The following is a 7160-nucleotide window of genomic DNA, read 5'->3' as shown; positions in this document are numbered from 1 at the left end:
ATGGGACTGTTTCATTTGTAGTCATTGATAATTTGACTTCTTCTTTTGCTATTTTTAATCCCTTTGATTTTCTTCTCTTGCCTATTTGCTCTGTCTAGAATGTCTAGTAGTACATTGAATAGGAGTGATGAGTGTAGACATCCTCTTCTTGTTCCAGATTTTCATTGAAATGTTTTTAGTTTTTTCCCATTCACTATGATATTGGCTTTGGATTTGTTGTATATAGCCTTTATGATATTGAAGTAAATTCCTTCTGTACCTAGTTTCCTCATTTTCTTTATCATGCATGGGTGCCAAATTTTGTTGAAGGGTTTCTCTGCATCTATTGAGATGAGTATGTATCCTTATGTATCCTTAACTCTACTTATGTGGTGTATTCCATGTATTGATATATGAATGTTAATCCATCTTTGCATCACTTTGATCAATACATCTTTGTCATGATGTACAATCATCTTAATATATTATTGAATATAATTTGCTAATATTTTACTAAAAATTTTTGCATCTAAGTTCATCAGAGATTTGATCCATAGTGAAACTGGTTTTGGTCTGATGGTGATACTGGCTCATAGAATGAATTTGAAGTGTTCATTCGCACTCTATTTTTGGAATAATTTGAGGAGCATTGGCATGTATTCTTCTTTAACATTCAGTTTTTCAAAACTGTCCCTAATAATCCTCTGGATTTCAGTGATATCTGTAGAATTCAGCTGAGAATCATTGTGTTCCTGGGGTTTTCTCTGTTGGATGGTGTTTTTTAGTCAGTTAGTATGACCAAAAGTTCTTACAAGAACAATTTTAGAAGAGGAAATGTTTGTTACTCATGATTTTAGAGATCTCAGTCCATAGATGGCCCACTCCATTGTTCTGGGCCCTAGGTCAGGCAGAACATTATGGTGAAATGGCATGGAGGAGGAAAACAGCTCAGCACATAGCGACCAGAAGGAGAGAGAGAGAGAGAGAGAGAGATTCATGAACCAGGGATAAAATGTAAGACCAAAAGGTACATCCCCAGAGACCTATACCCTCCATCCACACCCTGTCTGGCTATAGCTTCCTCTGGATTAATCCACTGTTTATGTCATATCTCTATAATCTACTTACTTCATCTCTGAAATTCCTTGAATTTTCTCACAGCTTTAAGTAAACCCTATCATGCCCATGCAATCTCTAATTGTTCAGGTAAGTTATATGATGTGGGCAGGTTTCAGTCCTACACAGACTGGGATAAATGTACCTTTCTGCCTCATTTGTTTCTCTGAATGTACCTGACCCCAAGGCATGTTCCCAGTGACCAATACAAAGTCCAAAGCTCTCTCCTGCTGCCCACTATGTGCCAGGACCACAAGAGCCTGTAAAAGTAGTGCTTCAATTCTAACTGCTCCATGAACTAGCTGGGTGACCTCAAATCAGGATGATTAATATCTCTGTGCCTTTGGGTCCTCACATATCAAGTATACAAGATGATGGTTCTCCTCATTGGGCTGTGGTGGGGAGTTAAAGAGACCTGGCTTGGGGTCTTCTTGAAATGGTGCCAAGCACCATGTAATGCTTCCTTGAGAAGGTAGGAATTAGACACTGTGAATGTTAACACAGAGTTCATCCTCACTAATCGCCCAAGCTACTTTATAGGTGAGATGCTGAGGCAGCTCAGGAAATTTGTTCCAGACAACACAGCAAAGCAAACACAGCCCCCACATTTCCTCTGAACCCTAAACATGCATATTAAAAAATTTAAAAGAAGTGATAATCAGTTACTTAAGAAGAGGATGTGCACACAAGACTATCTAGAAGGGGCATAGTGGGCATGGGGTACATTAGCATCAGATGACAGCAGACTTTCCAATTTTACCATTGCAGGTTAAGCATCAGTAATCCACAAATCCAAAATCTAAAACCTTTTGATGTCAACTTAATGCCACAGGTGGAAAATTCAACACCTGACCTCATGTGACAGTTCACTTCAAAATGCATGTTGACTAAGAATACTGCATAAAGTTACCATCAAGCTATAGAAATAAGGTGCAAATGAAGCACAAATGAATTTCATGTCGAGATCTGGGCCTTATTCCTAAGATATCTCATTTTGTGTATGCAAATATTCCAAAATCTAAAAAAGAAAATCCAAATACTTCTGATCCCCAGCATTTTGGAAAAGGGACAGTATTGTCATTCTGGGCTGGATAGCCCTGTTGATAATGTGGTTGGGATGGGAAGAGTCCTGGGCAGTGCAGTATGTTTTAAGCCCCGTGACTGATCTCTTGCTGCAGGATGCCAGGGGCATTACCAGCTGTGAAAACCAGAATGTTCCAGATATTGCCAAATTTGCTCTGGAGTAGGGTTATCATATTTTTCAACACACACAAAAAATATATTCACTATTTGGCTGAAATTCAAATTTAATTGGTGACCTGTATATTATGTGACAATACAACCCTGATTCATGAAGAAAGACTGTGTTAAGAGTCAAACTATGGAGTTCCCATGGAAAGAGCATATACCTCCAGCTTTTTTGGACTGCCCTACCTCTCCCATTCTGGGCTGGGGGTTCATTTCCCCAAACACACTTCACTGAGCGGCTGTGCAGATGGTTCTGCAGCCTCCCAATAGCCGCTGTCCACAGAATTAAAATCAGTTTCCTCTGTGGGACCTGTTTCATCTTCCTGCCTCCTCCCTAGGTGTCATCTACCACCGATAACTCCCTTCCTTCTCCTTTCTAATTAAGAGGTCTCCCAGGCCTAGCCAGATGCAGGAAAACAAAGTAGTTACTTACTTTGTTTCCATTATCAACTGGCATCAATTGGCTGCTTTCATTATGGCAGTCATTGTGGCAATGGGAAGCCAGTTCCTGCTCACTCTGGGAAACAAAACAAAATTAATGGTGTCAGGGAGATGATCTGGCAAGGAAGCAACCAAGGTAGAACTGGTTGGACTTAGCCAGAGGAAATCAGGCTGAGGTCACCCTATCTCCAACATTATCTTGATGGCACAATGAGAAGAGAGAAAAGCCATAACCCTGCCCTGGAATAGCTCAAGGGAACACGGCTGGTGTTTTCACATGGCTGACCCTGCTAGAGGAGTAATTTTCACTCCCATTTAAAATAAACCCAAACTCTGACACTTGTAAAGGTAAAGACAGGTACTTATTCAAGATGGTACAACTAGGGATCCATCAATCTCAGTTCTGCGCTCTTCCTTCCATATTCCCGAGGTCTTACCCATTCTGTCCCCTTTGCTTTTAGGGTAAGAGTATATACCTCACTTCTTCTACAGCCTGTGGCAGTTCTCCTTTTCCTCTCTGCTCTATCTTCTTCAGTTCCATAAATTCACCACACTCCACAAAGCAATAAATCTTCTGGCACATACAGTTCCCTCTTCTCCAGCTACTTCACACCTCCACCTAAAAGGCCTACTTATCATTCATGTATCTTCTTCAACATCACACCCTCAGCGAAGCCTTCCCTGATCCCTAGTACATGTGAAGTTCTTGTATTCCTCTTTGTGTCTTCTTTCTTTCTTTTCTTGTGCTGATGATAGTATCCAGGGCCTCCTGCATGCTAGGGAAATGCTCTACCACTAACTAGCTACACAGCTATATCCATTTGGTGCTCTTAGGATGTCTCCTGTCATTATTGTCATAAATATTCTTGAGTATCTGCCAGGGTCTATCACTTCCAGAAGAATGTCAGAACCAGGAGGGCAGGTTCTGGTTCACTGAGCCTGTCTGGTTCACTGCTGTACCTATAAAACAAAATTCATTTTGGACACAAGACCCTCAGCAAAAAAAAAAAAAAGAAACACGCATTCAAAAAGCTTCCAGGAGAAGCACCAGATGACAGTGACCCCAGCCTGCCCACCACCTGGAGAGAGGAGCAGCAGACAACAGCAACCCCAACCTACCATGCAGTAGAAGCAGAGCAACCCTCGAATCCACACTGCTGGAGAGAAAGATATACAGACAATATGAAGAATCAAGGGAAGAAAGTTCCCAAAACAAACTAAGCTGATACAATAAGAGATTCCATTGATTTCATAGTACATGAAATGTCAGAAAAGAAGTTTAGAGTGTAGATAATTAAAATGATCTGTGAAGCAAAGAATGAATTAAGAGAGCAAGTACAGGCAACAATTGACCACTCCAACAAAGAGATAAAAGAAGAAATATAGGTAGCAAAAGATTACTTCAAGAAAAGGAGACTCTGAAAAAAAAAGAAAATTAAATCCTTAAAATGAAGTAAATAATAAACTAAACAAAAAAATCAATAGAAAGCCCCCAAAACAGAATAGATCACTTGGAAGACAGAAACTCAGGCAATGAAACAAAATATATAATCTTGAAAATAAAGTTGACCAACACAGTGAAGATGGTGAGAACCATGAGCAGAACACTCCAAGAATTATGAGACAATGTGAAAAGACAAAATCTAAGAATTATCAAGATAGAGAAAGGTACAGAGATACACACCAAAGGAATACACAATGACATAATATCAGAAAATTTCTCAAACATAAAGAATGAATTGGAAAATCAAAAGGCTAACAGGACACCAAATGGACAAAATTATAAGCAATCTATACCAAAGCATATTAAAATGAAAACACGATACATACAAAATAAGGTTTGAATTTTTAAAGCCATAAGAAATGTTTCATATAAGGGAAAACCAATTCAGATCTCAGTAGATTTCCTCAATCCAGACCATCAAAGCTAAGATATCCTGGAACAACATGTACCAAGATCTGAAAAAAAATGTATGCCAACTAAGAATCGTATACCTAGGAAAAGTAAGCTTCAGATTTGATGATGAAATAAAAACTTTCCATGATAAACCAAAATTAAAACAATTTACAACACAAAGGACTGCACTACAGAATATTCTTGGCAAAATATTCCATGATGAGGAAATGAAAAACAACAATGTAAATCAGCGAAGGAAGGAACAACACTAAAAAAATCCAATCAAAGGAGAAACCAACCTATGTTAAAAACCAAAATAAACCAAAATGATTGGGAATACAAACCATGACTCAATAATAACCCTGAATGTTAATGACCTAAACTCATTAATTAAAAGATAGACTGGCAGATTGGATCCAAAACAAAAAGATCCAACAGTATGCTGCCTTCAAGATATTCTTCTCATAGGAAAAGATATCCACAGACTGAAGGTGAACGGATAGGAAAAAATATATCACTCACATGGGCCAAGTAAACAAGCAGAGGTTTCCATCCTAGTATTAGATAAAGTAGACTTCAAACCAAAGTTAGTCAGAAGAGACAAAGAAGACATTGCATCCTGCTTAAGGGACCATACATCAACAGACATAACTATCATAAATATCTCTGCCCCAAACAATGGAGAGAGAGAGATAAAGAGAGAGGGGGGGGATACACACACACACACACACATATATCGAACAAACCCTTCTCAATTTAAGAAGCAAGTAGATCACAAAATAATAATACTGGGTGACTTTAACACACCTCTATCTACATGAGATAGATCTTCCAAACAAAAACTAAACAAAGACAATATAGAACTCAATAATACAATCAATGATTTAGACTTAACAGACACATACAGAGTATTTCATCCATCATCCAACGAATACACCTTCTTCTCAACAGCACATGGATCCTTCTCTAAAACAGATTACATATAATGCCACAAAAAACTCACTGAAAATACAAAAAAGTAGAGACACTACCCTGTATTCTATCAGATCATAATGGAATGAAACTAGTAATCAATGATAAAATAAAAAAATAGAAGCTACTCCAACACTTGGAGTCTAAATAATTTGATATTAAATAAGCAATGGATAGCAGACATCAGGGAGGAGACAAAAATGTTCCTAGAGGTAAATGACAACACCAATACAATATATCAAAATTTCTGGGACACTATGAAGGCAGGGCTAAGAGGAAAGCTCACTGCATTGAGATCATTCATCAACAGAATAAAAATTCAACAAATAAAATGACCCTACATCTCAAAGCCCTAGAAAAAGAACAAATCAACACCATAATTAGTAAAAGACAGAAAATAATTAATATCAGAGCTGAAATCAATGAGATTGAACAAAAGAAACAATTAAAACATTGACAAAATTAAAAAGTTGATTCTTTGAAAAAAATAAACAAAATTGATAAAGCCTTAGCCACACTAATAAAGAGGAGAGAGAAAACTCTACTAAAATTCATGAAGAAAAAGGAAATATCAAAATGAACATCATTGAAATACAGAAGACAATTAGAAATTATTTTGAAAACTAATACTCCAATAAAAAAGAAAATCTTGATGACATTGACAATTTTCTATAAACATTTGATCTACCCAAACTGAATCAGGAGGACATCCACAATTTAAACAGATCAATTTCAAGCAAGGAAATAGAAGACACCATCAAAAGCCTACCAACCAAGAAAAGCCCAGGACCAGATGGATTCTCAACCGAGTTTCACAAGACCTTCCAAAAAGAATGAATCCCAATACTCCTCAAATTATTCCATGAAATAGAAAGAAAGGAAACCCTTCCAAACTCATTCTATGAGGCTCCATTACCCTGGTACCAAAACCAGACAAAGACATAACAAGAAAACTTCAGACCAATCTTCCTGATGAACATAGATGCAAAAATTCTCAATAAAATCCTGGCCAATCACATGGAAAAACATATTAAAAAGATAGTGCACCACGATCAAGTGGGGTTCTTCCCAGAGTTGTAAGCTTTGTTCAACATACGGAAATCAATAAATGTAATATATCACACCAATAGACTTAAAGATAAGAATCATGTGATTATCTCAATAGATGCTGAAAAAGTGTTTGCTAAAATTCAGCATCTCTTCATGTTCAAAACACTAGAAAAACTGGGAATAATAGGATCATACCTCAACACTGTAAAAGCTATGCTAAGCCCAAGGCCAACATCATTCTAAATGGAGAAAAATTGGAAGCATTCCCTCTAAACAGGAACAAGACAGGAATGCCCTCTTTCACCACTTCTATTCAACATGTAGTCCTTGAAATTATAGCCAGAGCAATGAGACAGGCAAAGGAAATTAAAAGGATATACATAGGAAAAGAAGAACTGAAAATTATCACTATTTACTGAGGACACGATTCTATATTTTGAAGATGAAAAAAATAACT

At 37.4% G+C, this 7160-nt stretch overlaps 1 long non-coding RNA gene across 1 annotated transcript; it reads right to left on the bottom strand.

Annotated features, from left to right (window-relative positions):
• Positions 1–494: 494 nt before the first annotated feature.
• On the bottom strand, positions 495–5479 carry LOC125615109. Its single transcript, XR_007345664.1, has 2 exons — positions 3904–5479; positions 495–3744 (listed from the first exon to the last, which is right to left on the bottom strand). It is a non-coding gene; the product is annotated as an uncharacterized LOC125615109 (long non-coding RNA).
• Positions 5480–7160: the final 1681 nt, after the last annotated feature.

This window comes from Marmota marmota, unplaced genomic scaffold (assembly GCF_001458135.2).
Source record: "Marmota marmota marmota unplaced genomic scaffold, marMar, whole genome shotgun sequence".
Taxonomy (NCBI): domain Eukaryota; kingdom Metazoa; phylum Chordata; class Mammalia; order Rodentia; family Sciuridae; genus Marmota; species Marmota marmota.
This window is presented reverse-complemented; position numbering and strand designations above follow the sequence as displayed.